The 27,159-nt window shown below is 46.0% G+C and overlaps 1 long non-coding RNA gene across 1 annotated transcript in view; it reads left to right on the plus strand.

Moving 5' to 3' along the window:
• LOC137541820 (uncharacterized) overlaps nucleotides 1–11,083 on the plus strand; it is a 51,785-nt gene extending 40,702 nt beyond the window's left edge. The window contains exon 2 of the long non-coding RNA XR_011025285.1: nucleotides 10,653–11,083. This is a non-coding gene — a long non-coding RNA (uncharacterized lncRNA). The remainder of the gene's footprint in view (nucleotides 1–10,652) is intronic.
• Nucleotides 11,084–27,159: the final 16,076 nt, after the last annotated feature.

A 27,159-nucleotide genomic window follows, 5' to 3' on the forward strand; every position in this document is an offset into this window, starting at 1 on the left:
GCTTGGTGCAACAGTAACTGATTAGTTTAATGAGACCTCACCAGAGGAGCTGGTGGGTACTATCAGAAGAGCACCTCACCAGTGGCAAGGGCCCACTGGTGAGTAGAGAGGTCAGACAGGCTAGGTGCGGCAACTGAGAGGCAGATACAGTACAGAATCAGTAGGCAAAAGAGTAGTAGGTATTCAGGCAAGGTTCAGCAACTACATCAGATGGGCAGAGGTACAGAAACGTAAAGCAATAGCAGAGTCACAGATAAGCCAAAGTCATACACAGAATATCAATAATAATACAATAAGCAAAAGTCCTAGTCTTGTGTGAAATCCCTGGTTTCCTCACAGATCAAAGCACACCGGATACTAGTCTAAGGTCTGAGGGCTAACACGTATGTATTCGCAACAGCAGACAGGTTGCGAGTGAACCGTGAAGGCTTAAGAAGCAGAGGAGACCTCACAGCCGCGCCCACTACAATTAGCCAATCCTGAGCGGCGTGAGTCCCCTCTGACATCAGCCAACCAGCGGATTTTCTGCCGTGAAGATTCCCGCCCGGAGGCGGATTTTCTTTTAACGTTAATAACAAATCCCCCATACATGCGACAATCCCCCAAATTGCATGGATTATCGAGGTGATAAGGGGCAACATAACTTCAACATAAAAAATTCCCCAATTTTTTTTTTTTTAATGGCTTTTAAAGACAAATCACCACTGTAAATGGGGCTATTAATTGGTAATACGTGGTTTTAAAAAGGGATATACGTGCTAAGCAATCAAAGAGGTGAAGGCGAGTTCCAATGGCACTTGGCGGCGAAGAGTACATTGGTGGAAGCGACTGAGTCAGGAGGAGGAGGACAATGCGGGCGGTCAGTTCAGCAGCACAGAAGGACCATGGCAACATACTGGTGGTAGTAGTAGTAGCACAGCGTCATAGTGCTGGCCAAAAAATGAAATGCACCCAGTGACCCGGGCAGTGTGAACGCAGAGTGTAGTAGCGACTGAGTCAGGAGGACAAAGCGGGCGGTCAGTTCAGCAGCTCAGAAGGAGGACCATGGCCCGGGCCAGCAAGCCATTTAGTTTGCGGATCCGCCTGGGGCTTGGAGGCAGAGGCTTGGTCAGACCCTGAAAGGTGCCGCTCAGCAGGGTCTGACGATGCTGGAATGCAGGGGAGACAGAGGAGAGAGACGACCACTGGCTGCCAGCCTCAATGTCTGTGTCCTGAGTAGCCGAGGTGGAAGAGCGCTTGCGTGCTACTACTGCTGCTGCTGTGGGGGATTCATGACCCTGAGGGAGGGATGATGCTGCTGCGCTGGTGGGCCTTCTGCTCTCAGGAACCCCTGCCAGCAGTGCCTGCTTCCTCTTAAACTCTGCATACTCACGGCAGTGGCGGCTTCTCAGGTGGCCCTGGAGGGATTAGGTACCCATCTTGCTCAGACTTTTCCCACGGCTCAATCTTTTGCTGCATAACCTGCACACCACATACCTTTTGTCATCAGTACATTCGTCAAAGCAATCCCACACTGGTGACTTTAATTTACTGTGGCCCCCACTAGCAGAGGGTGCAGCGGAACAATGTGTGGTAGTAGTTGCCGGGGGTTGCATGGTGGTGGTGCCGGCTGAAGCAGTGTCCTGTCTACTTCCTCCACGCCCACTGCTGCCGATGCCCCTGCCCCTGCCTGACATATGGCGATATCCTTGCCTAGGCCGAGGTGACTCGTCATCCTGCTCTGACCATTCTTCCCCGGACTCAGCAGGCTGCGCATAGTTAGGGTCCATAACGTCGTCATCATCAGCAGCATCATCATAATCCAGCTCTTCCTCTGACTCCCCCGCCTCCTCTTCTGTCCCTACATCCCCAGACACAGACACCTCTTCTTCATCACCAGAACTCAACAACGCTTGTGATTGTGGCCCGATCTCAATCTCTGCCACATCAGTCCCCAGTAAGTCCTGAGCTTCTTGCATCAGCAGGTTCCCAGATGCCGGACTGAACGCTGTCATCCTGGGAGGGCTGCTGACCAGTGGGTGCTGGGGTGGATGTCACAACAAGCGTGGGATGTTGGCTGCTGCTGCTGCTTGGAATGGTGCTCACAGTAGAGGTCTGGGAGGAAGTCATGATGTCCATGAGTACGTCAGGCTCCATTTGCTCAACCACCACACGGGGACCAGAAACTTTAAAATATTTGGACAATGGCGTCCGCTGACTCAGCCCAGGCTTTGCTGCCCCCCTTTCTGCTGCATCACGACCACGTACAGCTGGGCGTCCTCTCCCTGGACGTGGAGCAGTCCCAGAAGTGGCTGAGGCAATTGAACTCCCTTTCCTCTCACCCCGCGAAACCCTGCCAGACATGTTGCTAGTAATGAATCACTGGATGCAGTGGGCACAGTACAAGGTCACTGAAGGATGCAGTGGGCACAGCAGTGGGCACTGGATATACAACTAGGTCACTGAAGGATGCAGTGGGCACACAAGGATGTCACACTGTGTAATGAGATGCTTATATGCCAGCGAGCGAGCAGTGGGCACTGGGCACGGCACAAGGTCACTGACAGAATGAATGAACAGCGCTGGCAGAGAGTGGCAGCGCCGGCGGTGTGACTGGCTGCCTGAAAATAGTACAAGTGTATAACTGTCACTGGAATATACAAGTGAACACTGCAGCTGCACTAACCTGCCTGCCTGCACTACACACAGATAATCCCCACTCCCACTACACTGACTACACTGCAGCACTAAACCTGCCTGCACTACACACAGTTAAATAATCACTAGACTCCCACACTCTCACTACACTACACTGACTACAACTAACTACAGCAATCACTCACTGACTAGCTAACTGTGTACAGTATAAGAGCAGTGTTAGCAAAAAAAAAAACGCTTTGTTTTTAACACAATAAATGCACTTGCTCAAACAACAATGGCCTGGAGATAATCCTCTCAGCACCACAGTCTAGCAAGGACAGAGCTTTTCCATCATGGCCGCCGCTTTATATTCAGGAGGGGAGGGCATAGCTCCCCTCCTGTGATTGGTTGCTAGGGCCTGGCTGGGGCCCTCTGATTGGCCTGCAATGTGTCACTTCCGCATAGTTTGACGCATTTCCGCTAACCACGACTTCAGTGCCAGGTTTCACGAGCGTGAATGCGGATTTCTGTCCGCATTCACGCGAAGCCGAAGCAGATTTTTGTGGTTGAAAATCTATTCACGGCTTAGCGTGTCCGAGGCGGAATGTGTCAAAATGGTCGTGAATCCACGCGTGATCACGACCTGGCGGTGAGCACCACTGTTATCAGCTACAGATTGGAATGAAGTTTAATCCTGGGTTACAGTTCCTCATTAAAGTCTTTGATGCATACAGTCACATTCTTATCTCAGGACGATACAAGCAGTACTACGATTCCTCCATTTTTACTTCTTTTAAGTCATTTTTTTTTCAACTCCAGGTGCCTCTTTCACGATGCATTAGCCATAAATAAAATCTACCTTTATTAACAACTTCAATAAAAAAAGTACTTAGATAAGATTATCCCACACTAAAAACAAGTTTAATCCGATAACAAAGGCGTAAGCGGCATATATCTGGAGGCAAGCTTATTTCTTTACAATCTTAGACTGTCAGAAGACTGGAATGACCTACAAATAATTCTGCACATAATGGTCCACGCGAGACCCGGGCAGGTTCCTAAAAACACCAACAGCTCGGGCTTACAAAGCATCCTTTAGTTACATTTAAAAAAAACAGATAAATAAGCAGTCCAACAGTGAATAAGCGGAGGCTTAGCGAGCCAACACTTGATGGTAATCCAATATATAAGGAAAATGTCCTTAGGTAATATCCGAGCTGTTATGCAGTCAATTACAGCCCTAATCCGGGCACAAGTGTTTCCCAGATATGTGTAGGCAATCACAGTTGCACAGCTTTTTTTTTTTTAACTGTCTATAGCAGTGGTGTCAAACTCATGTACAAAGTGGGCCGAGAGTGAACACTGGGACCTAGTTGCGGGCCAACCTCAATGTCTATTGGCCATCTTCCTCCCTTATATAGTTCCCAGGTGTCCAATGGCCCCCCTCCAACCCCTATACAGTTCCCTGGTGTCTAGTGGTCCTCCCTCCCCTATACAGTTCCCTAGTGCCTAGAGGCCCCCACCCACCCCTAAACAGTTCCCTGGTGTCTAAAGGCCCACACCCTGCCCTATACAGTTCCCTAGTGTTTATTTGTGTTACCCCTACCTCCCCATATGGCTTCCTTTCTGCTCTAGGGCTTCAACTCCAATTTAGCTTCCCTGGTGGTCTAGAGTGGGCCAAAAATAATGTCAAGTGGGAAAACCACTTGGGGGCCAAATGTAATGGTTCTGAGGGCCAGATTTGGCCTGCAGGCCAGCGTTTGACATGTATGGTCTATAGGCTCCTTGCAGTGCTGGTGCTACCATGAAGCCACCCGAATCATGTGATCCAGCGGCAATATCTAGGGGGCAGCACCCAAGCTGTAATGCAGTCCATTACAGCCTGTAACGATTGTATAACGTTTTGGTGTAGAAACACAGACGTCTGATTATGTGGTGATCTGCAGAATCACCAATAATACATACGCTATACCTAAATATGTGGTGATCTGCAGAATCGCCAATAATGCAAGTATAGCTAACAGGAACACAGAATGAGATGTGCTTGGTGCAACAGTAACTGATTAGTTTAATGAGACCTCACCAGAGGAGCTGGTGGGTACTATCAGAAGAGCACCTCACCAGTGGCAAGGGCCCACTGGTGAGTAGAGAGGTCAGACAGGCTAGGTGCGGCAACTGAGAGGCAGATACAGTACAGAATCAGTAGGCAAAAGAGTAGTAGGTATTCAGGCAAGGTTCAGCAACTACATCAGATGGGCAGAGGTACAGAAACGTAAAGCAATAGCAGAGTCACAGATAAGCCAAAGTCATACACAGAATATCAATAATAATACAATAAGCAAAAGTCCTAGTCTTGTGTGAAATCCCTGGTTTCCTCACAGATCAAAGCACACCGGATACTAGTCTAAGGTCTGAGGGCTAACACGTATGTATTCGCAACAGCAGACAGGTTGCGAGTGAACCGTGAAGGCTTAAGAAGCAGAGGAGACCTCACAGCCGCGCCCACTACAATTAGCCAATCCTGAGCGGCGTGAGTCCCCTCTGACATCAGCCAACCAGCGGGTCAGCTTTTGCGCCTCCTCCCAGCATAAAGGACCTGTCTACGCGCGCGGCCGCGCAATACAGCAACCCTATGTGCCAATGACAATTCCGCCCTCGGCGTGCCAGACGCCGGCGGAACGGAAAAAACCTCCGAGCAGGGAACCGAGGCGGCTGCAGAGACACCCTGCGTGCACGCAGCTGCAGATGTTACACAGCCCTAATCTGGGCACAAGTGGTTTCCCAGAGCTGTGTAGGCAGTCAGAGTTGCAGAGCTTTTGTCTATAAGATCCTTGCAGTGCTGGCCCTACCAAGAAGCCACCTGAATCATGTGATGCGGTGGCAATATCTGGGGGCGGCACCGGCGGTATCAATATTCAGAGCTGCCGCAATGGAAGCCCAATTACCTGGTCCATTGCTGTTTGAGCTTCTCTTCTGCACTGTACCTCTCCTATCACTGTGCAGCAGCATCACATAGGCTCCTGATGCAGGTCATGTGACACTGAGCTTGATTCATCAAACTACAGTAAATATACTGCACGCATACACAGCGTGGGTTAATATTACAGTTCGCACATAGCACACAGCTACATTAGTGTAGAGTTCGCACATAACTACTGCGCAATGCTCTCGTAGTGTGACTGTCAAGGGTGCAGCAACAGCCATAGCAGCTGCTATGGGGCCCTGGAGCAGAGGGGGCCCAAGTGGTAGTTAATGTATTCACCATTAACTTTCTTGTGTTTCTCCACCCTCTGACTTTATCTCAATCCCCATGAACTTTGTGCAGTGTTGATTGTATGAGAATGTAAATTGCCCAATTAACTCATTTCCATAGGGTAGGGGCAGGTGGCAATGCTCAAGAGTGCCTACATCTGAGGGCCCCATTAAAGCTTTGCTACGGGGCCCCCATGATCTCTAGCTATGCCACTGGTGACTGTGGTACTCTAGTAGGTTTTTACAGGCAGAGAGACATTAGTAGCAAAAAGGAATGGTACTCATAGCATTCCGGTTACCAAACACGCAACCAGTGCAAAGGATGGTAGAGAAATTCTCCACTTACAGTGATACTCGAGTGAAAACAAAGTGAACAGAAAAACAATTGTGTCTATCCTCCTACTCCCAAAAATGACTCTTAGTTATCCCACAGTTTTATGTTACATCGTTACATAGTTATTTGGGTTGAAAAAAGACATCCACCCTCTAATTCAACCAGAAATTTTGTGCTTAAAAACTAAAAAACAAACAAATTTATTGTTTTGTCTCAGCTGAATGTGACAGTCTGTCCTATGTCTCAGAGTTCTCCAATATATGATCTATTGACCTTTTTATCTATCATCTCCTGGCAGAGAACTAAAGTATTTTCTGGCTGTAATTCTTTGCTGAAGAAAAACTGTCAGTTGCATAGTAGAATATTAACTTTTTCAGGCAGAGAAAGATGAAAAGCTTCACAGCATATTTATTTGTGTGTTAGGCGCTGTACATACTCATGTTTATCTCACCATGTCACATGCCACTTAAGGTATCCTTTAAAGGAGCAGGGACAGACATACTATCTCAGGGAAAAGAAAAACATATACAGGTAGATAACTACTTGTTCTATTTACACAACAGATGTATTGTAATGTCCACATTTTGATTTCAGTGAATTTTATATACTAGCTCATAGCCTTTTCCATCTTCAATCCATGTGACTGAAGCAAATCCCGGTGTTATTTCCTCCCTTACTTTTTTTTCCCTCTGAGAAACTGCACTGTCATAGCTGCTTTGTAAACAGATTTCCGCTGCTCACTGAACTGCCCTCAGCCAATCAGGGCGGAGCAGGAAAGTGAGAGGGGTGATGACAAGCTTCTTTCTCATTGACAATGGCAAAAATAGAGCCAGGCTGAGTGAGATAAGATTTATTACAGCAAAAACATTTTGAATAGATTGGAGTGCTTACAATGCAGGGTAAGGTTTCAGCCCGCATATGACACACAGAGCAGTGGGTAAATGGGTTTTAATTTGTGGCTGACAATCCCTGTTTAAGACAAAGTTTCTCTTGGTCATCCTTCTAAAAAAAAAAAAAAAAGTGCTTTAGCACAGAGTTCCCCAACCCCGTCCTCAGGGCCCACCAACAGTACATGTTTTACAGAAAACCACAAACATTCACAGGTGAGGTAATCAGTGTCTCAGCAGCGCTAATTAACTACCTCTGTGGATTTCCACAAAACAAGCACTGTCGGTGGGCTTTGAGGACAGGGTTGGGGAACACTACTTTAGCACACGGGATGATGTTTAGATTAGTCGTTTTGTTTTTTTCTCTCCCCCTCTCCCTTACTTTCCGTGTAAACAACTGGAGTGGCATGGCAATATCTTAACAAGGAATTAATGGGGCCCCATTTTCAGACAGTTTAATTACACTTAACTACTTAACGACCGCTCCACGCCAATTGGCGTGTACGCGGCGAAAGGCCCAGGACCGCTCAATGTCAATTGGAGTGAAGTCCTGGGGCGGGATTTTTGCAGGCGCATGTCTGGTTCAATGACGGAGTTCTACTCTGTCACAGGCATGGTCGGAAGAGCCCATTTCCGTTTCCGGGACAATTCCGCATACCGAAATTCCGCATACCGGCACATTCCGGCGGTATTCAGTGGTATTCCGCGGTATTCCGCATGTATTTTCCGTAATTTTTATCCGGACTTCCGTAATTTTCGAATGATTGTGTCTATGTTGTCTATTGTCAATAAAGTTGTTGTATATTACGGAAACGTGATTGAAAAGTGTACTTTCGTAAATTTCAGCCTTTTTTTACGGAAATGCTGTTTTTTTATATGCGCACTGTTTGGGGGGTGGCGCCCAGGAATTTCGCGTCCATGAGCTTGTTGTCATGATTGGTCAACTCATTCCGCATCTCCTGATTGGTCAATTCATTCCGATTCTGATTTTGCCGGAATTCCGCATTATTCCGCATTCCGGTTTGATGTTTCCGGATTCCGCGGAACCATGCGGAAACCCCAATTCCAGCTGAATTTCGGTATTTTAGCTTCCGTGGAATTCGGAAGCTCATGCCTGCTCTGTCATCAGTCTCCCAGTGGCGATCGCCACTGAGAGACTGTTAGACGGCGAGATTGCCGTCTATTTACATTGTGCAGCACTGCGGTCTACAGCAGCGCTGTACTGGGGACAGCCGCGTGACACGGCTGTCCCCCATGGAGGCAGTAGAGTGGCCGGCTGTCATAGGCTGATGCCTATGACAGCCGATCGCAGCAATTGGCTGGTGGGGGGGAGGGAGGGGCGGGGTCTAAAAAAAATAAAAAAAATAGTAATATTTATTAACAAAAACAAAAAAAATACAAATAAATAAAGAAAAAAATAAACATGCCAGCGGGGATCAGACCCCACCAACAGAAAGCTCTGTTGATGGGCAGAAATGGAGGTGGGGGGGGGGGGGGAATTCACTTGTGTGCTGAGTTGTACGGCCCTGCAGCAAGGCCTTAAAGCTGCAGTGGCCTAAATTGTGAAAAATAGCCTGGTCACTAGGTGGGTGTAAGCCTACAGTCCTCAAGTGGTTAAGTATACAAGTATATTAATGTTTTATACATCCCTTATCTGCTATTTGAACTGCCAAATAATAGCATTTTATGATACCTGCAAATATCAGTTGTCATGTAATGAAATCCTCAGATGCATTGTGGTATTTTCAAGGTGCAGGCTCTACATTATAACCCTGTGATGCAATACCGTTGCTTTATTTTGCACAGCTGAGCAATGATGCGCTCTTGCTGGCTGACTGATTGATTTTCAGGCAGTGCACAATCCTAATTGTTCCCTGATAAGGTAACAGATCGCCCCCCAGGGTCCTTTTTATCCACTGATGCAGTTGTGCCCAGAGATGAATGGGATGTCCCTTTCATTCCATCAAACCCGCCTATCTCCATGCTGCCTGCCTAATAGGAAGTCAGTGCTATTAAGCAGAGAGTCTGATTTATCAGCACCTCCCTGTATGCTCTGTACTAAAAACGGGGTGATAAATATCATCGCCGGACTGTAGGAGTTTATGAGGCTTTCTATATGAATTAACCTAAAGGCAGCTCAACTAAATAGGATGGAAATAAGCCCATAACTTTTTTTCTTCCTGTCCAGTTCATTTGTGGACATACTATAGGCAGAGCCGGCTCACCCACAAGACAATTCTAGGCAGTTGCCTAGGGCCTGGAGAGGGTCTAGGGGCCTGGTGGATGCTAGCCCCCACCAAATCTCACTAAAAGTGGGCAAAAACTGCTATCTTACCTAGGGCCCTATTTTATTTTAATCCATTTCTGACTATAGGCCAGGGCCAGATTTTCCATAAGGCACTAAAGGCACCTTATGCGGGAGTGGCGGCCCCTCCTCTTCAGATCACTGACCTCAGGAGCTTACAGTCTAATCTCTGCCTCATATCACTGACCTCATGCACTTACACCTTAATCCTTGTCTCATGTCACTAAGGATGATATGAGACAGCGATTAGAGTGTAAGATTCAAAGGACAGTTAGTGACATAAGGCAGGGAGTTCAGAATATTTTACTTTGGGGTGTGGCCTGTGTTCAGGGGCGGGGTTTTGGGCACCAGAACGCCTGTAAATCTAGCCCTGCTATAGGTAGTCGCTGTGCAGGGCCGGTTCTCTCATGAAGTAAAGTAAAACATTTGCATCAGGCGCAGAGATTTCAGGGGCAGTATTTTTGTACTGTTTGTACATTCCTGAGGAGGAATGGAGGCTGAGGGTGAGCAGTGTTTTTGTCACAGACTCACGGCCAGCCAGTGTGCTATTGTGTTGAGCTGCAGCATGTCATGTGAGTACATGTGCGAACATTCCAAATCGGCGGTTGGGGGCGCATCCTCACAAGTTTGCCTCAGGCAGCAAAAAGTCTAGAACCGGCCCTGTCGCTGTGTATGAGGTATTTATCCCATGTGTTCCTTATTCCTCTACTATATCATCTTGCCAGGGCGCTACTACTCGACGCAGGTAAAAACAGGACAACGACTATGCTAATAGCTGCAATTAGCTAACGGACACTTCGGGTGCCCACATTTTCACTGTAGCCATTTTGCATATGCATGCTTTTTATATTCCTTCCCATTCTGAGAGCTTGTACCCAGGGGGTTTATGAGACAGGCCCTGTTCCTCGTTTTCGCCAAAGTCATTTTCGCATTGAATATGGCATTTTGGATATCGAGAAAAATTTAGCAAAAATGCATTGTATTTTCACAATAGGCAGAAAATTTGCAGAAACACGAAAAATCTTTCTTTTTACAGTGTAAAATCATTTTAGCGAGAAAATTCACAAAAGTGCTAAAAATCCCTAAGTTTAACGTGGAATTACATAGCGATTTTTGATGGAATTTTCCCTCAAAAGTCGAGTTTAACATTTTCCTGAGAATTCATGTGAAAAGAATATCGTCATTTTCGCTCATCACTTATACAAATGTCTACTCTGTCGCTGGGTTAAATCACATATTGTATGCTTACTCTTAGGTCAAACTCTTCGCTAAACAGGATATTCGCCACCTTCTCTGGAACTGGAGAGGTTTTCTATTCTTAAAGGGACAGCGTACGCAATGTGGTGAGGATGACGCCAGCTGGCTACATTAACAATCCTCACACAGATGTCTCCCACAGCGCACAAGCCAATTTACACAGAGCACACAGGGCTGCCAGGGTATGTGGAGGACTGCGCCAGCCCCGGCTACTGCATTAGCTGCTGCACAGATCAATTCACATTACAGGAGGCATGTGACCAGATGAAACGCGGAAAATACATACGTGAAAGTGGCCGGGGACCTGACCACACTGAGGTGAAATACTAAAAGCATCCCAATCTTCCCAGGACATTTCCCATGTTAAACTGTCCACTTTACACTAGTGCATTGCAAGCTGTGATACGATTAAAAGCATGTTACCCTTTACAGCGCCATGACAACCGTGTTTTTTCTCTACCAATGTAAAAGGTGTTTTTTAAAGCATATCTTGCACTAGAAAATACCTGATCATACTGTTGTAGACACAGAAAAGCAGGAACTCCAGTGGGCAGAAGGATCTTCCCAACAAGTAACAATATCATTATCTGGCACAGGCTCCTCCCCCTCCCAGGACTTCATACATTGGTATGAAGTAACTAAAGATATAGGGTATGTTCATTATACGGTGGCAAGCAGAATAGTCTTGCCAAACAATGCGTAGAATGCAATGCAAGTAAGTTTGGTTGCAAAAAAGAAATCTGTCCATGTATTCCAAGCAAAAGGAATAAACAAAAAATAAATAAAACTTATGGGCATTTCTGTCTTAAAAAAGAACTTTAACCTAGGAATGAACTTTATTCCAATCAGTGGCTGATTGGGGTGGGTAATGGTTAGGATTGGGCATTGGTGGGGGGGTCCATTAGGGTTAGGCATCAATGAGGTAGTTCGGTTAGGCATCAGTGGTGAACGGACACAGGCACACTATTAACAATCCCAAATCTTATCTCCCAGTGGCTACACACTTTGGTTCCAATGGACACAGCTTAAATGATATTCGTGTCACTGCGCTGAAGGGTGGCTTCAAATCCTTGAAAGACAAACTAATAGCAGGGCCAAAAATTATAAATGGGTTCAAAGCTGTGGACAAGGGCTTGAATAAGGACAAAAACTTTATATATTGGTATTAGGTTGATGATATTTAATTCCATAACTCTTTCTCAGCCTATAACTCTTTCTCAGCCTAGACAAATATTGCATCCATGCTGCTAAAACTTGTGAACTCAGAATGTACAATACCTCTGTGACAGTCTGAGTCCCAATTGTGTGAGGATTGAATAAACAAGGGGTCTTATCTATTAGTCATAAATCAGGTAACGACTGCTCACCCTATTTAGATGTTCTGTTTCATTTAGGGCATACATGTCAAACTCTGGCCCGTAAGCCAAATCTGGTGCTTGGAGCCATTAGATTTGGCCCTCGGGTGGGTTTCTCACTTTGCACTGTGTGGCCCACTCTAGACCACCAGAGAAGCTATATTGGAGGGTAAGTCCTAGATCACCAGGGAAGCCATATGGGGAGGGGGAAAGCACTAGATACCAGGGAACTGTATTGGAGAGGGAGAGGGCCATTAAACACCAGGGAACTGTATAGGGAAAGAGGGGGCCACTAGAAACTAGCAAACTGTATAGGAGAGGGAGAGAGGACAACTAAACATCAGGGAAATGGATGAGAGGGAGGAAAACCACCAAACACCAGGGAACTGTATAGATGATGAAGGGAGGACCACTAAACACCATGGAACTGCATAGGGGAGGGAGGAGGGCTACTAGACACCAGGGAACCGTATAGGGGAAGGAGGGGGATATTAGACACCAGGGAACTTTATAAGGGAGAGAGTTTGCCCCGCGGCTTGGTCAAAGAGCTCAATTTCGGCCAACTTTGTATTTGAGTTCGATACCCCTGATTTAGGGCATCTTACGACATGTATTTATGCTTGCAAAAAAAATGTATGTATCCCTTTTGAAGTTGCATGTATATAGATGTCTGTTCCAACATCTTGTAATCAAACAGGATTTAACCACTTGAGGACCGTGGGCTTTACCCCCCTTAAGGACCAGGCACTTTTTTTCCATTCAGACCACTGCAGCTTTCACGGTTTATTGCTCGCTCATACAACCTACCACCTAAATGAATTTTGGCTCCTTTTCTTGTCACTAATAAAGCTTTCTTTTTGTGCTATTTGATTGCTGCTGCGATTTTTTCTTTTTATTATATTCATCAAAAAAGACATGAATTTTGGCAAAAAATGATTTTTTTAACTTTCTGTGCTGACATTTTTCAAATAAAGTAAAATTTCTGTATACATGCAGCGCGAAAAATGTGGACAAACATGTTTTTGATTAAAAAAAACCCCATTCAGTGTATATTTATTGGTTTGGGTAAAAGTTATAGCGTTTACAAACTATGGTGCAAAAAGTGAATTTTGCAATTTTCAAGCATCTATGACTTTTCTGACCCCCTGTCATGTTTCATGAGGGGCTAGAATTCCAGGATAGTATAAATACCCCCCAAATGACCCCATTTAGGAAAGAAGACATCCCAAAGTATTCACTGAGAGGCATAGTGAGTTCATAGAAGATATTATTTTTTGTCACAAGTAAGCGGAAAATGACACTTTGTGACAAAAAAAAAAAAAAAGAAATCTGCCACGGACTCACCATGCCCCTCTCTGATTACCTTGAAGTGTCTACTTTCCAAAATGGGGTCATTTGTGGGGTGTGTTTACTGTCCTCGCATTTTGGGGGGTGCTAATTTGTAAGCACCCCTGTAAAGCCTAAAGGTGCTCATTGGACTTTGGGCCCCTTAGCGCAGTTAGGCTGCAAAAAAGTGCCACACATGTGGTATTGCCGTACTCAGTAGAAGTAGTATAATGTGTTTTGGGGTGTATTTTTACACATACCAATGCTGGGTGGGAGAAATATCTCTGTAAATGACAATTTTTTAATTTTTTTTACACACAATTGTCCATTTACAGAGATCTTTCTCCCACTCAGCATGGGTATATGTAAAAATACATTCCGTTAGTAGTACGGTGAGTTCATAGAAGATTTTATTTTTAGTCACAAGTTAGCGGAACATGACACTTTGTGAAAAAAAAACAATAAAAATCAATTTCCGCTAACTTGTGACAAAAGATGATATCTTCTATGAACTCACCGTACTACTAACAGAATACCTTGGGGTGTCTTCTTTCTAAAATGGAGTCATTTGTGGGGTTCATATACTGTCCTGTCATTTTAGGGGCCCTAAACCGTGAGGAGTAGTCTTGAAACAAAATTTCTCAAAATGACCTGTAAAATCCTAAAGGTACTCATTGGACTTTGGGCCCCTTAGCGCAGTTAGGGTGCAAAAAAGTGCTGGGTGGGAAAAATATCTCTGTAAATGACAATTGTTTGATGTTTTTACACACAATTGTCCATTTACAGAGAGATTTCTCCCACCCAGCATGGGTATGTGTAAAAATACACCCCAAAACACATTATACTACTTCTCCTGAGTACGGCGGTACCACATGTGTGACACTTTTTTGCAGCCTAGGTGCGCTAAGGGGCCCAACGTCCTATTCACAGGTCATTTTGAGGCATTTGTTTTCTAAACTACTCCTCACGGTTTAGGGCCCCTAAAATGCCAGGGCAGTATAGGAACCCCACAAGTGACCCCATTTTAGAAAGAAGACACCCCAAGGTATTCCGTTAGGTGTATGGCGAGTTCATAGAAGATTTTATTTTTTTGTCACAAGTTAGTGAAAAATGACACTTTGTGAAAAAAAAAACAATAAAAATCAATTTTTTTTCTAAAATGGGGTCACTTGTGGGGTTCCTATACCGCCCTGGCATTTTACGGGCCCAAAACCGTGAGTAGTCTGGAAACCAAATGTCTCAAAATGACTGTTCAGGGGTATAAGCATCTGCAAATTTTGATGACAGGTGGTGTATGAGGGGGCGAATTTTGTGGAACCGGTCATAAGCAGGGTGGCCTTTTAGATGACAGGTTGTATTGGGCCTGATCTGATGGATAGGAGGGAACTAGTAAAAAAGGGCGCACAGGGATAGTGGACAAAAAGGGCGCCGCCATAGACTGCAATGCAAAATATCGGCTATTCGGCGCCCGACAGGAAAAAAGGGCGCACGAGAAATAGCGGTTACAGGGATCGTGTTAACAAAGGTTTTCGTTTACAGGATAAAGTTTATAACAAATATCGTTAACAAGTTCGTTTAGACTTTGTATTATACTTATTTTTTCGTTTGTAAATTTCGCTTATATGGTTTTTAACTAGTTTTTTCGTTTTAAAAATGCGCTTATAAAACTATAACAACTAAAATTTCGTTTACACTTCTTTTATCATTTAAATTCGTTTTCATATGTATAATGCTTAAATAACGTTTCTAAAGCTGGCCACTAACGGTCCAATTTCTAGCGAAAAATCGTTCGAGCGATCAGAAATTCTGATCGGACGAAAAATCATTCACTACACCATCAACTAACCAATCTTTGCTTCCTATCTATCACGACCACCAAGAAAATCCAAATTTTCGTTCGACGAAAATTCATTCGGGCGACATTTTTTTCACTCGTTCATAATCGATTGTGTCCACCAATGGAGATTATTTACAACCAATCCGATCAGAATTTCTGATCGCTCGAACGATTTTTCGCTAGAAATTGGACCGTTAGTGGCCAGCTTAAAGCTGATTGTATTAGAAATACATCGCTTATGGTATTAACTTTGTTTTTACACTTCTAATGCGTTGATTATAGTTACTAAAATATCGCTTTAAATATTACTGTTATTTTAAGATTTCTACGTGATTTTAAGGCTAGTTATTCTATTACAAATATATAAATTATTTTATTCATGTTATTTGGAGTGAAGTATTTTAAGGATTAAATATATTATTGTTTATATGTGTTTAGCGTGTTTTGTGCAGTGGGGATGGTTAGGTTTAGGCATTACTAGGGGGTCTAGGGGTTAGGGATAGGTACAGGGAGGGTTAGGACCATGGTGGTGGTTAGTTTTAGGCACCACCAGGGGGGTCTTAGGTTTAGGCACCAGAAGGGGGGTCTTAGGTTTAGGCACCACCAGGGGAGTCTTAGGTTTAGGCACCACAAGGGGGGTCTTAGGTTTAGGCACCACCAGGGGGGTCTAGGGGTTAGGGATAGGTACAGGGAGGGTTAAGTATACATACAGTGCAATATACACCACCAGGGGGGTGGTTAGTTTTAGGCACCACCAGGGGGTCTTAGGTTTAGGCACCACCAGGGGGTCTTAGGTTTAGGCACCAGAAGGGGAGTCTTAGGTTTAGGCACCAACAGGGGGGTCTTAGGTTTAGGCACCACCAGGGGAGTCTTAGGTTTAGGCACCAACAGGGGGGTCTTAGGTTTAGGCACCACCAGGGGGGTCTTAGGTTTAGGCACCAACAGGGGGGTCTTAGGTTTAGGCACCACCAGGGGAGTCTTAGGTTTAGGCACCAACAGGGGGGTCTTAGGTTTAGGCACCACCAGGGGAGTCTTAGGTTTAGGCACCACCAGGGGGGTCTAGGGGTTAGGGATAGGTACAGGGAGGGCTCTGTATGAGAGTAAGGTTAGGTATAGTTATAGTACAATATATGTAATATATACAATTTATTACATTATGTGTATTTACACAAAGGGGGGTCTAGGTGTGAGGGATAGGGATAAGGAGAGATATCTGTGACCCTAAAGTTAGGTATAATTGTAGTAAAATACCTGTAAAACCTACCATTCTAGTACTATGCTTAATATATGTGTAAATATCGTTTTTGCTATAGACGCTATTTGACGTTTCATTTCAGAATTCGTTTACTGTTATAGACGGTATTTTGCCATTTCATTTCTGTTTATTTAACGTATTTAGCACTAAATTATCGTTTATAACCTCTGAAACGAAAAATACGGTTTTGCATTCAAACTTATAATTTCGGCTACACCCCGCGCCCTTTTTTCCAGGCGCCCTTTTTTGATATACGCGGATAGGAGTGCTAGGGGGGTGACAGGAGGTGATTGATGGGTGTCTCAGGGGGTGGTTAGAGGGGGAAAATAGATGCAATCAATGCACTGGGGAGGTGATCAGAAGGGGGTCTGAGGGGGATCTGAGGGTTTGGCCGAGTGATCAGGAGCCCACACGGGGCAAATTAGGGCCTGATCTGATGGGTAGGTGTGCTAGGGGGTGACAGGAGGTGATTGATGGGTGTCTCAAGGTGTGATTAGAGGGGGGGAATAGATGCAAGCAATGCATTGGCGAGGTGATCAGGGCTGGGTTCTGAGGGTGTGGGCGGGTGATTGAGTGCCCTAGGGGCAGATAGGGGTCTAATCTGATGGATAGCAGTGACAGGGGGTGATTGATGGGTAATTAGTGGGTGTTTGGAGGAGAGAACAGATGTAAACAATGCACTTGGGAGGTGATCTGGCATCAGATCTGCGGGCGATCTATTGGTGTGGGTGGGTGATCAGATTGCCCGCAAGGGGCAGGTTAGGGGCTGATTGATGGGTGGCAGTGACAGGGGGTGATTGATGGGTGGCAGTGCCAGGGGGTGATTGATGGGTGGCAGTGACAGGGGGTGATTGATGGGTGATTGACAGGTGATCAGTGGGTTATTACAGGGAAGAACAGATGTAACTAATGCACTGACGAATTGATAAGGGGGGGTCTGAGGGCAATCTGAGCGTGTAGGCGGGTGATTGGATGCCCGCAAGGGGCAGATTAGGGTCTGATCTGATGGGTAACAGTGACAGGTGGTGATAGGGGGTGATTGATGGGTAATTAGTGGGTGTTTAGGGTAGAGAACAGATGTAAACACTGCACTTGGGAGGTGATCTGACGTCGGATCTGCGGGCGATCTATTGGTGTGGGTGGGTGATCAGATTGCCCGCAAGGGGCAGGTTAGGGGCTGATTGATGAGTGGCAGTGCCAGGGGGTGATTGATGGGTGGCAGTGACAGGGGGTGATTGATGGGTGATTGACAGGTGATCGGTGGGTTATTACAGGGAAGAACAGATGTAACTAATGCACTGGCGAATTGATAGGGGGGGTCTGAGGGCAATCTGAGCGTGTAGGCGGGTGATTGGGTGCCCGCAAGGGGCAGATTAGGGTCTGATCTGATGGGTAACAGTGACAGGTGGTGATAGGGGGTGATTGATGGGTAATTAGTGGGTGTTTAGGGTAGAGAACAGATGTAAACACTGCACTTGGGAGGTGATCTGACGTCGGATCTGCGGGCGATCTATTGGTGTGGGTGGGTGATCAGATTGCCCGCAAGGGGCAGGTTAGGGGCTGATTGATGGGTAGCAGTGACAGGGGGTGATTGATGGGTGATTGATGGGTGATTGACAGGTGATTGACAGGTGATCAGGGGGATAGAGGTATACAGTACACAAGGGGGGGGGGGTCTGGGGAGAATCTGAGGGGTGGGGGTGATCAGGAGTCCCCAGGGGGCAGTTTAGGGTTAAAAACAAAATATAGCGTTGACAGATAGTGACAGGGAGTGATTGATGGGTGATTAGGGGGGTGATTGGGTGTAAACAGGGGTCTGGGGAGTGGGCAGGGGGGGTCTGAGGGGTGCTGTGGGCGATCAGGGGGCAGGGGGGGGGAGATCAGTGTGCTTGGGTGCAGACTAGGGTGGCTGCAGCCTGCCCTGGTGGTCCCTTGGACACTGGGACCACCAGGGCAGGAGGCAGCCTGTATAATACACTTTGTAAACATTACAAAGTGTATTATACACTTTGTATGCGGCGATCGTCGGGTTAACATCCTGCCGGCGCTTCCGTATGGCCGGCGGGATGTTGCGGCGGGTGAGCGGAGACAGGCGCCGGCGGAGGATCGCGTCACGGATGACGCGATTGCTCCGCCCATGCCCCTACAAGGACCGTCGCCTTTGGGCATGAGCTGGTCCTTGCGGGCTCCACTTCGCGGCCGCCTCTCTGCGTTAGGCGGTCGGGAAGTGGTTAAGTCTGACGAAGGCTGCACAGCCGAAAGCTCACGCTTATTCCTTTAAGTTAGCCAATAAATCGTATCATCGTGATTCAAAACTAACTTCTTAATTCTCTCTTCTTTCTTCTTCTTTAATGTTGAATAAAGTGTCCTCATGGCCACTGGTCCTCATTGCTGCTTGGTCACCACCTTCGGTCCCTGCCACTTTGGTGACCAGCCACCAGGACCACCCGTAGCACCATAACTGCCTACCAGTAGCAAAGGCCACACTGCTCCTTCTCACCAGCTATCCAGTGCTATAATATCCAGTGAGCTTGCATAAAGAATCTTTGAGTCTCCCACCAGGGCTCCCCATTGGTACAGTGTATCAACCAATGGGATACATTCCCTGGGGAGGTTTTTCATTTGTCGGCTTAGTGAACCAATGAAAGACCTCAAGAGAGAGGATTGTCAATAGTTGATACTCTGCACCAATGGGAAGCACCAGCAAGAGGCTCAAAGATGCTTTGCCGTGGTTCCCTGAATAGTATAATTCCACAGAGCCAGCAAGAAGCAGCAATGCAGCGGGTAGTTTGGGCAAGAAGCGGCAGTGTTATAGGTCATTCCGTTGCTTAATTTTAGAACTCGACAGCGCTTATTGGTGTCCAGTTAAGGAATTACATAAGGCCCCATGGCTCTTCTCATGTCATGAAACTTGTGAGATCTAGTTAATCTATCCCTGATTCTTACAGAGGCGTAGCTAGTGTTTTCAGTGCCCGGGGACAAAGAATGTTTTTGCGCGCACCCCCCAGGATGAAATGGGCGTTGCCATGCATTCTCAGAATGTGGCCGTGCTCATCGGTGGAGTCAAATATAGAAATGCTGTTTAGATAGCCAAATGTGCCCCCATCCCCTGTTCAGATAGCCAGATGTGCCCCCCTTTAGATAGCCAGGTGTGCTCTCCTTTATATAGCCAGGTGTGCCCCCTATAGATAGCCAAATGTGCCCCCCTTTAGATAGTCCCTCCTCCCTCCATTTAGATAGTGAGGTGTGCCCCCCCCCCCCCCCCGTTAGATAGCCAGATGTGCCCGGCTTTTTCTGCTGCCATTAAAGTTTCTGCACTCCTCTGCAGAGGCCGAGAGAGAAGCAGGGGCACTTCAGGCAGCCAGCGAGCCGCCTCTCATGCATGTGGGGGTGCAGCGACCGCCGGGACAAGGTCCTCCAGCACCCAAGGCTGAGACACCAAAGTGCGCCCCTCCATCCCTCCCACCCCAGCCGTCACACACTGATTGCTATTAGACTAAGAGGCGCCACAGGGCCCACAACCTCCCCAACACCTTAATATCTAGTTATCTGGCTTGCAGTCACTGCTATGTATCCCCTTTTCTAATTTCTTTCTGCTTCAAACACAATTAGGAATGACAGCTGAATGAATTCTGTGCCCCCTCCTACCCTGCGCCCTGAGGCTGGAGCCCCTCCAGCCTATGCCTCAGCCCGGCCCTGGCGACCATGCTGAGCCCTCCTTACAGTGCTGTGCCCGGGGACATGTGTCCCACCTTGCCCACTCATAGCTACTCATCTGGATTCCTAACTTAATAGTAATGACTTATCTTTACAATTAGAGTTTAATTTAAAATCTTGGCTATACTGTAGACCCCCTAGTTAGGGATGCAATTTCACAAAAGGCTATTTGTAAGGAAGGCAGGCAGGACAAGAGGAGCATCATGTGTTTGTTTTGTTCTCTATGTGTGCATATGGCCACTTGCCCTGTGAGATAACAGGAGATGCACGGCTGCACCTGTGAGCTGTGGATGATAAATGAGGCCTGCAGGTCTCCAGTACTAGGCAAATATAATTATCTTTCTGCATTCTCACAGGGATTTGCCATGTGCTCCCCGCTATGCTTTCTCTCTGCACTTAAAGCGGACCTAACACTGATATTTTATTTTTGAGTTTTTGGCTTGTTTTTCACATCACAATATACCGTGTATACGTGCAGATAGGCCGTTGTACCCATAAGCCTAAGCCCCCTTTTTAACAACCCGCTTTGGTCTAAAAAAGATGGAGCAGCTAATTGTAGCACAGCCAAAAATGGGTACGCATTACATAGCAAGCGTTGGGCCGCTATATGTAGGTAGCCTCAGTTCACATAGTCTCAGCTCGCGGCCTGGGCACCAGCTATTTAACGGGTGACCATTTTTTGACCCTGGAGGTTATTTATTGTCGGGGGAGGGATGTTGGTTGACCAGGTAGGAGGGTTATTAGTTGCCCGAGGAGGGGGAGGGTTATTAGTTGCCCGAGGGGGAGGGTTAATAGTTGCCTGGGGGAGGGTTACTAAATGCCCAGTGGGAAGGGTTATTAGTTACCCAGAGAAGGAAGGGTTATTCGTTGCTCACCGGGGAGGGTTCTGTGTGAGAGTAAGGGGAGGTTGCGTACGTTGAAAAAGGGCGTCGGGAAAAAAGGGTGCAGGGTTTTAAACGATAAACATAAATAACGTAAAAATTTTTTTTTGCTATATTTCATTTAAAAATAATGTTTTATAAAGTTATAAATCATTAAATAATGTGTATGAAATCGGCAATTGTAAAAACGTTAATATTCCCTGTTTAAAAAGTGAAATGTATAATAACGTTTTATAAAAGATGAATAAGAATTTTACTAAAGCTATACCTTATCCTACTCTCACACAGAACCCTCCCTGTACCTGCCCCTAACCCCTAGACCCCCTGGTGGTGCCTAAACCTAAGACTCCCCTGGTGGTGCCTAAACCTAAGACCCCCCTTGGTGGTGCCTAAACCTAAGACCCCCCTGGTGGTGCCTAAACCTAAGACCCCCCCCGGTGGTGCCTAAACCTAAGACCCCCCTGGTGGTGCCTAAACCTAAGACCCCCCTGGTGGTGGCTAAACCTAAGACCCCCCTGGTGGTGCCTAAGCCTAAGACCCCCCTGGTGGTGGCTAAACCTAAGACCCCCCCTGGTGGTGGCTAAACCTAAGACCCCCCCTGGTGGTGCCTAAACCTAAGACCCCCCCCTGTGATAAGCATTAATAACGTTTGAAAAAAATATTGTGCTGTTTTTCTTTAAAAATGTTTTAAAAAATATTGTACTGTTTTTCGTTTAAAAATAATGTTTAAAAAATTATAAATCATTAAATAATGTGTAATCATGAGAAGCAGTTATAAAACATTAAAAGTCTCCGGGCGCCGCTTGTAAAACGTTATTGTTCTCCGGCGCCCTTTTTTTCCTGTTGGGCGCCCATTAAACGATATTTATTATGGGAGTGAATGGCGGCGCCCTTTTTGTTCACTTGCCTCAGGCGCCCGAATTTACTGTTTCCGGAGAGGTTAGTTCATAGTGGAATATCGGCAAATATTGCCGATATTTTCCTATATCAATTAGGTTGTAGAATATCGCTAATTTTACCAATACTCCACTACCACTATAAAATGCTCTTTTAAGCGTTTTTTTGTCTGACTATGCCTGCACCCGGATTAGCTAGTTGCATTTTCAAATATACACAGAAAATAGGCCAAAAGCTATGACTTGCTGAAAGCCCGACCCCCCCCCCCCTCCCATGTGCCGCTGTAGCACCCCTTGCTGTGTGCTGCAGCATGTGCATTTTACATCTACAGTCCTCTCTCTGGTCCCTGTGACTTCCCGGCAGTTTCTGAACTGGCTGCTAGCACTCCAGGCTCACTGTCATGTGACTACAGTGATCCTGGAACTCTATTGGCCAGTTCAGAAGCTGCAGCCCTGAGGAGATGCGTGGAATGGATGCAAGCTGGAGCGAGGACAGGTAGATATACATGTTGCAGTACGTTTCAATGCCAGCTCTGGATACGTGGACTGCACACAGGTAACATGCAAGGGCGAACCACAAAATCTGGGTGTCAAAAAGTTGGATTATATCTGGGGTGATATCCGGTTTACTAAAAATATTTAGTTGCAAGGAACATACTTATGTGTTCACAATGAAGTCAACCTCCAGAAGAAGTCAAACCCCTTAACTGCTGATTCTTTGAACATGGAAAATGTGACTAGTAGAATATCTAGTGAAAACAGTGCCAAGCCCTTAAAGTAAAACTGTAGAGAAAAAAGTGCCCCTGGGGGTACTTACCTCAGGAAGGGGAAGCCTCTGGACCCTAATGAGGCATCCCCTGTCCTTCTCAGCACCCCCGGTCCAGCCTGGCAACCCCCGAAAATCTGTCGATAAGCTTGTCAGTGGAGTGGGCTCAAGAAGTAATATAGTCGAGCCTAATAGGGTCCGCTCTATTGCGCAGACGTGAGCCACCTGCACCTGCGCAGTAGAATGGACTGATCAGGCTCTGCTATTTCCCCCAGAGCCTAAACGGAAAACTGCATGTGTACCTGCATGAGGCGCGCCACAGGCTTGTTATGCTTGTTGACAGTTCATGGGGTGCCAGCATGCCAGCACTGGAGCAGGGATGCTGAGAAGTATGGGGGAAGTATCTTTAAAGAGAACCCGAGGTGGGATTTTATTATGCTAGTGGGGCACAGAGGCTGGTTGTGCACACTAACACCAGCCTCTGTTGCCCCATGGTGTGCCTCCAAGACCCAACTGCACGCCGATATCCCCTCCGCAGTGCTGGCGACACACAGCGTGTCGCCAGCACAATGTTTACCTAAGCGCTGTCTGTCAGCGTCGCTCCACCGCCTCCTCCGTATCGGCGCTACCCGCCCGCGTCACTTCCCTCCAATCAGCGGGAGGGAAGGGACACAGGTGGGTAGCGCCGATACGGAGGAGGCGGTGGAGCGGCGCTGACAGACAGCGCTTAGGTAGACATTGTGCTGATGACACGCTGCGTGTCGCCAGCACTGCGGGGGTATAGCGGCGCGCAGGGGGGTCTTGGAGGCACACCATGGGGCAACAGAGGCTGGTGTTAGTGTGCACAACCAGCCTCTGTGCCCACTAGCATAATAAAATCCCACCTCGGGTTCTCTTTAAGATCCAGAGGCTTCCCCTCCAGAGGTAAGTACCTCCTATGGGGGAAGATGCGGGCACACCCGTCAAAAATGTTAAGGTGTAGTCTCAACTTGAATTGGTTAGGTCCAAGTTGAAGTAAAACATGGTTCACAAGAACAAAGTATGGTAATAAGTCGATGTATATGTCAACCAAACAAACACATCTGCAACTTGTCTCTGCAACATTTCACCCAAGCAGAAAAATGGCCTACAAATACAAACTAGGCAGCATAAAAACAAAATTAGACATATTCCCAAATAACAGGTCCATCCAGAGGTAGAGTGACATGTTCTGAATGCATGGGCTAAAAAAATACTGAGGAAAACTTTTTATTTTCTACCCCCATGACAGAAGACATAATGTAGAGGTGTAACGGTTAGTGTCAGCTAGTGACAGAGTTCTGATTATTTGGTGATCTGCAGTATCACCAATAATGCAGAAATAGTAACAGAAATGTCAGTACTTTAATCAGAGTGATCACACGTGTATAGGTGCACAGTAGCTCAGGAGCACTCCCAAGTGAAAGCCCCTGGCTGTGGGACTATCACCAGAACAGGAGAGGTCGTACAGGCAGAGTCGGTAACTGGTCGGTCAGGCAGCAGTACAAAATCGGCAAACAGAATGTAGTCAGAGGATAGCTAAGGTCGGCAGCAATCAGATATGCGGAAGTACAAAATCAGAAGGCAAGAGCAGAGTCGAGGTCGGGCCGGAGTCGGCAACAAGACAGATAGGCAGAGTACAGAATAGTGAGGCAAAGGGTAGTTGAGAGTTCAGGCAAGGTTCATACACATAAAGACAATAATATCAATTATAATTATAGCTATCAAACAATTCCTATCTTGTGTGAAATCCCCGGTGTTCTCCAAGATCAAAGCACACCGGAACTATCTAAGGTTTGAGAGCTTAACTGCAAAGTTTCAGCAACAGCAAACAATGATGCACTGACAGTTTAGGCCTTAAATACAGACAGCGCATTCACAAGTTCCGCCCAGCAGATTCCAGCCAATCAGTGTCACAAGTCAGCCCAGCCCTGTCAGCTGACCAGCAGGTCAGCTGACCCGCCTCCTTGAAGAATAAAAGTCCTATCTCCTGGTGCGCGCGAGTGCTGCCCTGCTTTGATGGACTCTGGAAAGACCTGACCTGGTGGGAAGCGATGCCAAGGAGGCGGCGGCGGAATCCGCCGTGACATCAAACGCGAGAGCGGCGGCCGTGCTGCTGTTCGCTGCAGAGGTAATTTTGCTGTTACTGACAAGAGGTAAAGAAGCTGCCTTTGATAAAGGAGGTTGTGAGTTCAGCTTTTTCTGATTTAACTGCCTGCTTATTTGCATGTCTTTTTCAACAACAATTACACACCATTGGCACAATCCTGTTTCCTCCCCTCCACAGGCCCCACATCACACCCCAGAAGCCTCTCCAGTATGCTGTTCACACCAGCCCTCCCCTCTAATCGCCCTCACTGCATCCGACTTGTAAAGGTTTTTTTTTTATAGTTTTAGACAGAGCTGGTGTTATGGGTAATATAGTTAATCATCTCAACTGGAACACGAACAGAAATAAAAATCTGTATAACCTTCTCCCAATCTGTCCAGAACAGAAAGAAAATGTATCTGGAGTTCCACTTTACGGCTTCTTTTGTTGCTCTTTGATAAACATATTTTCTTTTTCCACTCCTGACTTCAGTGCTTAGTTTCTCTACTCATTGACTTCCCCTCATTTTCATGAAAACAATTCTACTTTTGTGAAAACAGCGGTGAAGCAGAAAACAGCAATTTCACACATTACTATGAAATATTCCATCGGAATATTATTAAAATGTTTCTCCAATCACAGAAATACTGTTCTCAGTATGGCCACCCTGAAGTCAAATAGCATGTTAAAGCGAACCCGAGAATAAAATATACAAACTTTGGCTACTTCCTAATGAAGAGGGAAGCCTTTAGATCCTCCAGGGCAGTGACATTCAACCTTGGTTCCGCAGCGTTTTTCTCCTTCTGCGGGACAAATTGGTCCCGCTTTCTCCTTCCATGGGGTAAAATAGTCCCACTGATGTGACCGGCGGATTGATTCAATCCACGGCGCATTACTCCACTCTCTTATAGGGCAGTGTTCGCGCCCTTCAGTGATGCGGAAGAGAGCAGCATGGACGTACGTAAAGGAGGAGACTGCAATGGTGAAGGAGATGGCGACCAAACAGGAGAAGGCTGAGGAGACAGATCGAGGCAGTCACCGGGTAAGTATGTTTGGCCCCTGTCAGGATGCCATGCACTACAGTCAGTGTGTAGGGTGGCTGATAGTGCACTACTTCCCCACAGGGGAAACACACTTGGAGACTGGAAGCCCGTTCTCCTACCTACATATACTAGGAACACCTATGCCTTGTTAACTATATTAGGGGGGGGGTCCCTATTCCTGCCTGCATATACTGGGAACACCTATGCCTGGTTAACTATATTGGGGGTCCCTATTCCTGCCTACCTATACTGAGAACATCTATACATGGCTGTGGCTGGATGGTGTAATTGTTAAGGGCTCTGCCTCTGACGCAGGAGACCAGGGTTCGAATCTCAGCTCTGCCTGTTCAGTAAGCCAGCACCTATTCAGTAGGAGACCTTAGGCAAGTCTCCCTAACATTGCTACTGCCTATGTAAACTGTTTCAAACTGCCAACTGAAGGAGAACTCCACAAACACCAATGCAGGTTGTAAAATTCAAAAGTTTTATTCAAAATAAAAGATAAAAATACACTTTCTACTCCATGTAACCAATGAGAATTACAAACAACACAATCTAATATCACAGTCTTCTTATTATCTTCTGGTCTTCTTTCTATAGAACACTTCCGGAAGCTAGGAGGAAAACAACTGGTTAACAATAACACATAACCTTCCCACCCGGTAAGTATTTTCTCAGCGTTCCCACCCACTTTAATGAAAAATGGACCTTATTTGGATTTCCTAAACCCTGAGTACTAAAGTAATTTCAGTTTAATGCTTCACTGACAAGACCATTATATAGTACTTTAACCTCCAAGTTTGCTGATCAGCAAAATCTTTCATAACTCAATAGTACCTGTTTACCAAATAGAGTACTCTTGCTTTTTTTTTTTTCTCAGTCTGATCAATTATTCTGGCTATTTTTCTTGTTCAATAGTTCAGCCATTTCTTAGGAAAAGCCAGAATAATAAATGTATAAGTTAGATGGTTAAAGGTTAATAAATTGGTTGGTTAATAAGTTAATAATAAATAATAAAAAAAAAATAAAATTGGTTAGTGAATTACTAAATTCTTAGTAAATTAATAAGGTTACTAGAATTAAATAAAGAAGAAGAAAATAACTCTGTCACTTGTTCCTATGAGCAAAACCACTCAATATGCTTGCCCAAAAAACAGCAGAAAAATAAAAGCACAACAGTTTCTTTATAAATCTCAGCTTCTGCCGCTCCTGTATGTAATCTCTTCTGTTCTTTTGCAGGACCAGTCTATTGCCAGAAAAATAGTCTATTAACAGGTACGTCTTCTAAATCTTTCAACACTACTGGTAAATGGACATATTAA

Source organism: Hyperolius riggenbachi, chromosome 12 (assembly GCF_040937935.1).
Source record: "Hyperolius riggenbachi isolate aHypRig1 chromosome 12, aHypRig1.pri, whole genome shotgun sequence".
In the NCBI taxonomy this organism is placed as follows: Eukaryota; Metazoa; Chordata; class Amphibia; order Anura; family Hyperoliidae; genus Hyperolius; species Hyperolius riggenbachi.